The 9,924-nt window shown below is 38.8% G+C and overlaps 1 long non-coding RNA gene across 1 annotated transcript; it reads left to right on the top strand.

The window, feature by feature from the left end:
- Nucleotides 1-1,068: 1,068 nt before the first annotated feature.
- Nucleotides 1,069-2,317, top strand: LOC135076367 (uncharacterized). Its single transcript, XR_010258246.1, has 3 exons — nt 1,069-1,443; nt 1,546-1,629; nt 1,743-2,317. It is a non-coding gene; the product is annotated as an uncharacterized LOC135076367 (long non-coding RNA).
- The last annotated feature ends 7,607 nt before the right edge of the window (nt 2,318-9,924 follow it).

Raw genomic sequence — 9,924 nt, 5'->3', positions numbered from 1 at the left:
AAAGTCAAATATGAACCGACATAGCAGTTGTATAATGATCTATACTGAGCATAGAGGAATTTATTTGATATAAATATGTACTAAGCATGTTTTGCTGCGGCGGCGGCGTGCGGAATATTTTTGTGTTTATTATATCCCTAATGTGACAGCTTGAATGTATCGTGATTTATCTGTGCAGGCAGCAGGGTTGAACATGGAGAAAGTAAATAGGTAGGTAGGTATGTACGACTAGTAGTACATTTGGTTTGGGATATGGCAAGTTATAAATAGAAATGATCCAAGTAACGGTACTAGTAAGTGAAGTGAACAAACAGGAGAATATCGTCGGCCGTTTGGTGTAGTGGTTCAGAACGGACTACTATGCCGAGAGCTCCCGGGTTCGATTCCCGGCCGGGTAGAAATTGAAATGATGAATTTTAATTTCCGTTACGGGTCTGGGTGTTTTCTATGTATGTATGTGTATAATATGTGTATTTACAAAAAAAGTATTTAAGTATTGTAACACTTTTTTTCTTGGCGAGATTGAATACTTACCGATTTCCACAAACAAACATTCCAACTGACCGTAAGGTCACATATTACAAAGTGTACAGTATTTCCTTTGTCACTTGATTGTGTCGTCGTTGGAGATTCACTGAATTTAGATTAACTTGTATTGAAAATTAATTACGTTGTTTTGGTGAACAGAGCAATAAATAACCTCACTTTTGAATGTCTCCGTTTGACAGATCAATGCGTTACGTTCCATTCTTTTAGTATAGAAGAAGTGTATAATGAAATTAAATATTCAACACTAAATTTTTATAAAACTTAATATTTAGGCTCTTTAATTTAAATTCTAGCTATTTCTAGTATTTTCCTCAATGTTTATATTAAAATAACATTGTAATGTATCTTGATCGATCATGGGTTCGGAACGTTCTAGAAATTTGACATATTCTGAGCGAAACGAAACGCGCGAGAGACGGTCCGAATACTATGAGTGAAGTTTCTTCTGTTTCTAAAAGTTAAATTAATCAATTAAATTTAAATCGGAGGAGCAGTTTTGTGAGTTCTCGTATCGAAATTATTCAATAAGAGGCTGGTTGACTCAAATAGAACTTATTAGAAATAGAAATAAAAAATAAAAATGAAGAAACATTTTTATTGTTTGTTATTGTTGGGTTTGATTCGGACCACAAGTCACAGGTGATGACCGGCGCTTTTTGGAGTGTCCTTTCCTTTTTGCTTGGTTGTCCGTGCTCGCGAGTGGAGGTTCGGGTGTGCGTGGTGTCCTAGTGTCCCGATTCCAAGGGGTCTGAACCGTGCCGATTCCCAAATAAACGGGCAGGGCACGCATCGTCATCCCCAGCGAAAATAAGGGAATTCAGAAATAAATCCGAAAGCCCCGTAATTTTGCGGACCCACTGCCACGTGCTACGCTTAGACCCACACTTAATCGAGGTAAGCAGGTGCTATCCCAAGGATCACCTAGGATTTCTCCTTGTTATTTTCTTGTTTGCATTAGCGGCATTGTTAACCAATGCGCGTGGTTGTTATTCACAGATTTTGGTTGGGCAGTGCTCGGTGGCGAGCTCTGCGCTGTGTCCTGCTTTAGCGGCTGTCGCCGGATTTTTTCCTCCGTTGAAGGTATGTTGTAATTTCTTTCTCGATCTCATTCACCTCTCCGCTGAGTTAGAATGAATTATTAGAAACACGGTACTCGGTGATGTGTCCGCAACTTAGTAAATTTTGTTCAAAAGGTGACGATGGTGCCTGAGAGTCGTTCCCCGACCATGACTGGCCGATATGTACACTACCGAGGCCGTCCACCACGGTCCTGGGCTACCCTACTTCATAGGTTGGTTCCGTTTTCTATTGAGCTTGTCAATTATTTTAGTTTACTTTGAAAAAGTAGATTACCCACAATGATTACATTTTACCAAAAAGTAAATTCTTAAATAAATTTACCATTGTGATGTATTATCGATGGATTTTGTTGTGTTAACTATTTTTAGTTCGCTTTGTGAAGGTAAATGATGTAATAATTACAATGATTACATTTTACCAAAATGTTAGTTCCTAAATAAATTTACCATTGTGATGTATTATCGATGGATTTCGTTGGGTTAACTATTTTTAGTTCGCTTTGTGAATGTAAATGATGTAATAATTACGATGATTACATTTTACCAAAATGTTACCTTCTAAATAGATTTACCATTGTAATGAATTACCGTTGGATTTTGCTGTGTTCACATTTGCTCCATCCTTGAGAGCGATGGATTGTTTTTTGTGTGTGTCGTAGTAATTTAACTAAGCGAACACAAGTAAATTAATTTCTTTGTATTAATATGCGTATTACTACCTGTTTAAGCTGTAGGGTATTAATGCACCGGTGGTGCACTTACTGTAACGATATTTTTACAATATATTTTTTCTGTACACTAGGAGGTGTTTGGCACCGGCTGTCCCGCAGTGCCAGACGCTTGCTGCGCCCGACGGGTGCAGAGGGGGTTGAGCCGAGTGGTGGTGACTAGCGCGCTAATCCCGTATTCTTAAGTATTTTTAATCCATACCAACCAAACGGCCCAACGACCCATCCCTTTTTTTTTCTTTTTAAATTTTTTGTGTCTCACCCACAATAAATTGTTATCAATTTAAATAATTATTTTTATTTTGCTCCGGCAAAAATTTCTTATTTACATGGCGCCCGAACAGGGACGTTGTTGGGTCCGTGGAGATTCTCCCCGGCACTGGTCTATTGCTCAGTGACGGATTGGTTGGTCATCTTAATTTTTTTGTTTTTGATGCTGTTGTGATTCTGTGTTGAGTATGATTGTGCTGTGTTAGTTTTTAACTAATATTAGTTAAAATATTGTACCTAACTTATTTATTTTTTTATGAAAGTTCATTTTGTAAAACCAATATGAAGGAGGAACGCCCTATCCGTTTCAATCTTTTGAACAAGGACGAATTAATTTACGAAGTTGTGATTCGTGCTGCTGTGCCTGAGCGAACTGTAGAGTTGTTGCGTGCTCAGATTAGACATTTAGCTCAGGATATACCTAGCGATGAGGTGAGTGAGTTCGAGGGAGATGCGCTGGCTGAGCTGAGAACTATTTCTTCCAAAATAGACGAGCTTGAGGAGCTGTGTAATAGGAAGCCCCTATTACTCAAAAAGCTAAATAGAGTGCAGACTTTAGGAAACCACATCTTCCATAGCGATACCTTCAGGTTCAATTGTCGTATAAACCAAAACCCTACTTTTCAGGAGAGCCAAAAAACGTTTTTTTTTTTAATAAAAAAATCGTAACTTTTTTATTTGAGAAGTTATAAAAAAATGACCAAGAGAAAACATTTTTCAATTCTTGCGATGAAAAAGTCTAGATATTTAAAAAATGGGTATCTTCAGTAGTTTTAAAGTTAGCTTGGAGTTACGTCCTTAAAAAAGGCACTCGGTGGTTTATACGACCCATTATATTGGACCTAAAAATAACTCTTTACGTCGTATTTGATTTTTTAGTAAACACGAGACTGAAATTGATGGCTTAAAGACCATTAGATGTAATTTTTTTGGTTTATACACCCATTGATAAAGTGATTTATTCAAATGTATTATTAAAACTATACATGTAAATAATGTATTGTTTACTATTTCCAGGCTTTTGTTGTTTAGAGAATTTGCACAAAGATATTTAACAGTGTAAAAACTATATTTGGTTGAGGTAGAAATAATAAATTTGCTTGCATACAAAAAATAACAAGTTTATTGTTTTTTTTTTTACAATTTTGCAGGAAAATTATGGCAAAACTAATAATTTTAAACAAAACTAATCACCATAAATTTTGAACAAAAAAATACAATTACAGCAAAACATTAAGACAGCTTTCCTGGTTCTCTGCTGACGCATATTGAATTCGTTTGGTTATGATAAATTTTGCATAAAGAGAAGAGCTCAGGAGAAGGATTTGTAATTTTTTGAGAATTTCTCTAAGGAATTTATATCTTTACAAGAAACCCAAATTTAAATTACAGCTAAAAGTAAAGGCTAGATGACAAAATTTCAATTATTTGTCCGTCAGACAGATAATTAGAAAATATTAGACTCATATTTTTTATTTTCTTTCATAATTAAATAATAACAGTGCTACATCGAGTTGAAATGGCGCGATACGTCACGCTAGAGTAGAATTTTTACTCAAAAGCGACGTCACGCGACATTTCAACTCAATATAACACTGTAATTATTCGATTATGGAAAAAAAATATGAGTAACATTTTCTAATTATCTGTCTGACGGACTAAATAGAATTTCGATTTCATTACCTAGTCATCATCCCTAATAGTACTTGTAAAGTAATAAATTATTACAGAGCATATCAAAAGGGTATTATTTATACCCTTCATGAGCACACTATGGCTTGTGTCGGCTAGAGTACCTTCTGTACTCGCCACTGTGCCCGGTGAAGCTGGAAAAGCTCCTCAAGCTACTAGCGCGCGTCCCTTCAAAAAAAAACTATGGCTTGTTTTCTTTTTTTAAAAGTCTTGAATTCATCACATTAGTCGAGATCAATTCATGAATGTACTGGACCTGGAAATCAACCTTATATACCTACATATCTAGTTATTATCTTTAAAAGTAGAAACAATCAACTTTATTTAAATTTTAATTAAGAAAAACTTACTTACTGTCCATACATACATATGTGATGCAATAAACAAATGAATATGAATATGAAACAGATAATTACCATATTGAATACGTGGACTTACGACGTTGGATCCAAATATCTGGCCATATGTCTTTGGGCGTAAAAACCATTTTCAATTACGAGAGAGTTTTACATCCTGGCTTAAAAAAATGTATGGTTGATACATCTTAGCAAAAATACCAAATACGTGCATTCGGTTTTTACATCGTTTATAAGGTATTTATTTATCTTTTAGGCTATAGTTTTTTGGGGCGTATAAACATTTTTTTAGCGAATTTCAATATATCGAATATACAGCTCGATAGAGAAAAAAATTCTGATTAAAATGGTATATATAACTCAATTTGGCCAAAATGGTTTATACGACAATTGAACCTGAAGGTGTCGATAGGTTAAGCCGTGTTGAGGCTACGGAGGAAAGTGATAGGACTTTGAGGGAACAGTTGGAGGAGCGTCTCATCCCACTTTTAAAACGGATCGACCGTATGACGCACACATTCGTTAGTAGTTATGATTTCCAACCTGCTGAGGAGGAAGTTTCTATGGTCTCTGGTTTGGCTGGGAATGAGCCATTAATGGTCAAACCTGTGAATTGTAATGCGTGTGTTCACTCTTTGAATTTGAGGTTTAACGGGAAAGACAGTGTGCAGGATTTTATTGTTAGAATTGAGGAGTTGTGTCTGTCTCGGAATATTTCGAGGGAGAAATTATTTAACTCGGCAGTGGAATTATTTACTGATGAGGCCTTATATTGGTACCGAGGTACTCGTGATCAACTAAATAGTTGGGAGGATTTAAAGGCGTCGTTGCTGGAAGAGTATTTGCCCTACGACTATGATCATCGTTTGTTGCAGGAGATTCGTTCGAGGACCCAAGGTCCCGACGAATCCATATGTAGTTATCTAAGCCTGATGAAAAAATACTTTTCGAGGTTGCGTAAACCTTTGGACGAGGAAGAGAAGTTGAGCTTGGTCAAGTTCAACATTAGGCCATCTTACTCCATTCCTTTGGTCAATGTAGAAATAAAATCGTGGGCCGACTTGAAGAGGCATTGTAGGCAGTTGGAAGCGGCGAGACAGAGGGCAGAATCCTTCACCGAACCCCCGCGCGGTGTACAGAATGCTGTCGCCCCTGACCTGGCCTACAAAGGTAAGTCTGCTCGTCCGAGGTGCGAGGCTGTGGTTAAAAATCCGAGCGTTGAGAAATTTTGTGTGCGTTGCCGCGTACATGACCATACTCTCCTCGATTGTAATGCTCCTCGTGTAATTATTTGCTACCGATGTGGTGAGAAGGGCGTGACGGCGGTAAATTGTCCGAAATGTGGGCGTAAGAAGGATTCTACACCAGAGTCAAAAAACGCGTAAAGTCGAACCGTCGTTTCGATATTACACCTGTTGAAGAGTGGCGTGCTTGGTGTGATTACGTGCGTGTATTTTCAAAAAATTACAAAGCTAATGTCTCGATGGTTCGACCAAATGATTGCCAGGACGCGCGTCCTTATTTGAATGTTAAAATTGGTGGTGTTCCATATTCTGGGTTACTAGATTCTGGGGCAGAAATTTCTATTATCGGTGGTTCTGCTGTGAATTATTTTTCTCACCTGGGTGAGTTGTATAAATCGGATTCGACTGATGCTGTGTTAACGGCGAATGGTTCAACTTCCCCTACAGTTGGATATATGTTTTTACCTGTCGTAGTGAATGATGTTTCAAGGGTTATTAAGTTTCATGTTGTTCCGGGAGTCTCGTCGTCTTTATTGTTTGGTATAAATTTTTGGAAGGCTTTCCAGATCGCGCCTGATGTTTTGCGACTTACAGATCGGAAGAATTTAATTGTCTTTCGAAGACCTGCTGAAGCAGTCGTGTCTCAGGTTAATCGTATTCATCCTTTTGATGCCTTAACAGAAGAACAGAGGAGGTTGGCTAGTGATGTATGTAAGATGTTTGAAGATATTTCGGCTGAGAAGAAAGGGTTGGGTAGAACTCACTTGATTTCCCATCACATCGATACTGGTGATGCTCCTCCTATTAAGCAGCGGTATTATGTTATGTCACCCGATAAACTTCGTGAGTTGAACCGTCAATTGGATGAAATGATCGAGATGGATGTTGTTGAGCCGAGTTGTAGCCCATGGAATAACCCCATCACCATGGCTCCCAAGGCTAATGGGGAAATGCGTTTCTGTCTGGATAGCCGGAAGCTTAATGAAGTGTCAAAACATGATGCCTACCCACTTCCTTACATCAATAATATTCTAGACCAGCTTCGGGACTCTCGCTTTCTTTCTTCTATAGACCTGAAGGCCGCTTTTTGGCAAATTCCCCTCACTTCTTCTTCCAGGGAAAAAACCGCGTTTACCGTGCCGTCGCGCGGCTTATTTCAATTTAAAGTTATGTGCTTTGGTTTGACTTCAGCACCAGCTACTCAGCAGCGGCTGATGGATAAATTGTTTGGTCCTGAATTTGGGGGGCGTGTATTTATTTATTTGGATGACGTGGTCGTGGTTAGCAAGACCTTTGAGGAACACATTGAGCTCCTGCGTGAAGTTTTTGAGCGTTTGCGTTCAGCAAACTTGACGGTGAATTTGTCTAAGTGTTGTCTGTTTCGCCGACAGTTGAAGTATTTGGGTTATGTTGTAGATGAGTTGGGGTTGAGAACGGATCCAGATAAAATTAAAGCTATCACGAATTTCCCGATCCCCACTTGCCCTAAAGATGTTAAAAGATTTCTTGGTACGGCGTCGTATTATAGGCGATTCATCCGTGGTTTCAGTACAATCGCTGCTCCCTTAAATGCCTTGACCTCTACGCGGAAGAACAGACCCCCTTTTGTTTGGTCTCCTGAGGCTGAGCAGGCGTTTTTACAGTTGAAAAGCGCCTTGACTTCAGCACCCGTATTAGCCTGTCCAGATTTTTCTCTCCCTTTTGTTGTACACACAGATGCGTCTGATGTTGGTATTGGGGGAATGTTAACGCAGATTTTTGATGGTGAAGAGCATCCAATTGCGTATTATAGTCGTTCTTTAACTCGACAGGAGCGTAATTACTCCGCTACGGAAAGAGAAGCGTTAGCCGTGGTGCAAGTAGTGGAACATTTTCGACCTTACTTGGAAGGTCATAAACCTTTTAGAATTATTACGGATCACGCAAGCTTAAAGTGGTTTCTTAATTTGCGAAATCCGTCTGGGCGTTTGGAGCGCTGGGGTTGTAGACTCTCCCCTTATAATTTTATTATTGAGCATCGACGTGGCAGAGAACACCTGATTCCAGATTCTCTATCCCGTACTGTACCTGTGTCCGTTGTGAATACTGCGATGGTGGATCCTTGGTTTCGGAATCTTTATGTTTATCTGGTCATGACAGACCTCAAACCTGTCCTAATTACCAAATAATAGACGGTAAGCTTTATCGTTACACTAAAAGTAAATCATCTTTAACGGGGGATTTCGATTGGAAGGAGGTAGTACCATTGAATGATAGACCACGTCTGATTACGAAAAATCATGATTCTCCTTTAGGTGCTCATTTAGGAGTCGAAAAGACGTATAAGCGATTGCGTCTCCATTTCTATTGGCCCGGGATGTATAAAGACGTAGAAGACTACGTATCGAAGTGTGAAACGTGTAAAGCTTATAAACACCCAAACCAAACCACTCCTGGTTTATTTGGAAACCCTAAGGTTTGTCGTAGACCCTTCCAGTGCCTCAGCATTGATTTAGTTGGTCCACTGCCCAGGTCTCGACAGCAGAATGAATATCTCCTTGTAGTGGTGTGTTGTTTTTCGAAATACGTGTTGGTCTTTCCCCTTCGGCGTGCGACTGGTAAAGTGGTGGCTCAGCGCTTGGAGGATCATGTTTTTCTAGTACATGGGATCCCACAAACGGTCATCGTTGATAATGGGCCACAGTTCATTGGACGTGACGTGAGAGCTTTGTTTGAAAAGTATAGAATACCCCAAGTACACTACACCCCTACTTATTGCCCACAAGTGAACACAGTGGAACGGTATAACCGTACCATTGTCACAGCTGTCGCCGCACTTGTAGGTAATGATCAGCGTGGTTGGGATTCTCACCTCTGCGAAATTCAATTTTCTCTTAACACTGCCGTTAACGATACCACTGGTTTTACTCCTTTCCTGTTGGTACATGGGCGTGAAGCTGTTGCTAATGGAAATGTCTATGGAGACAGTGAAGATGTGGATGACCTTGTTATTGAGTCCCGTGCGGACTATGTTGACAAAATGGGTGTGTTGAAAGAGGTATTCCTAGAAGTAAACAAGCAGTTAAAGAAATCTCACTCACGAAATGCCAAATATTATAATAGGCGTCGGAGAGATGTCGAGTTTGAAGAAGATGATGTGGTTTGGCGGCGCACGCATGTCCGTAGCGACGCTGCTAAACATTTTTCTTATAAGCTGGCACCTAGATTTGAAAAATGTAGGATTGTTAAAAAGTTATCTAAACTTGTTTACTTGCTGGAAGATGAAAATGGTAAACATAGTGAATGTCACGTGAAAGACATTAAGGGTTTAGATTGAAATGTTGATCTTTGTTGTGTATAGTGGTGGTTTGTTTTCGGTAAGATAGTTTGATGCTGGAGGGCCAGCGTGAATTTTTCTCGTTATCCTCGTAAAATTCTGGTGGGTGAGGGGGTACTGTAACACTTTTTTTCTTGGCGAGATTGAATACTTACCGATTTCCATAAACAAACATTCCAACTGACCGTAAGGTCACATATTACAAAGTGTACAGTATTTCCTTTGTCACTTGATTGTGTCGTCGTTGGAGATTCACTGAATTTAGATTAACTTGTATTGAAAATTAATTACGTTGTTTTGGTGAACAGAGCAATAAATAACCTCACTTTTGAATGTCTCCGTTTGACAGATCAATGCGTTACGTTCCATTCTTTTAGTATAGAAGAAGTGTATAATGAAATTAAATATTCAACACTAAATTTTTATAAAACTTAATATTTAGGCTCTTTAATTTAAATTCTAGCTATTTCTAGTATTTTCCTCAATGTTTATATTAAAATAACATTGTAATGTATCTTGATCGATCATGGGTTCGGAACGTTCTAGAAATTTGACATATTCTGAGCGAAACGAAACGCGCGAGAGACGGTCCGAATACTATGAGTGAAGTTTCTTCTGTTTCTAAAAGTTAAATTAATCAATTAAATTTAAATCGGAGGAGCAGTTTTGTGAGTTCTCGTATCGAAATTA

The sequence above is a fragment of the Ostrinia nubilalis genome, chromosome 11 (assembly GCF_963855985.1).
Source record: "Ostrinia nubilalis chromosome 11, ilOstNubi1.1, whole genome shotgun sequence".
NCBI lineage: Eukaryota > Metazoa > Arthropoda > Insecta > Lepidoptera > Crambidae > Ostrinia > Ostrinia nubilalis.
The sequence above is the reverse complement of the archived record's forward strand: the minus strand, read 5'-3'. Positions and strand labels throughout refer to the sequence as shown.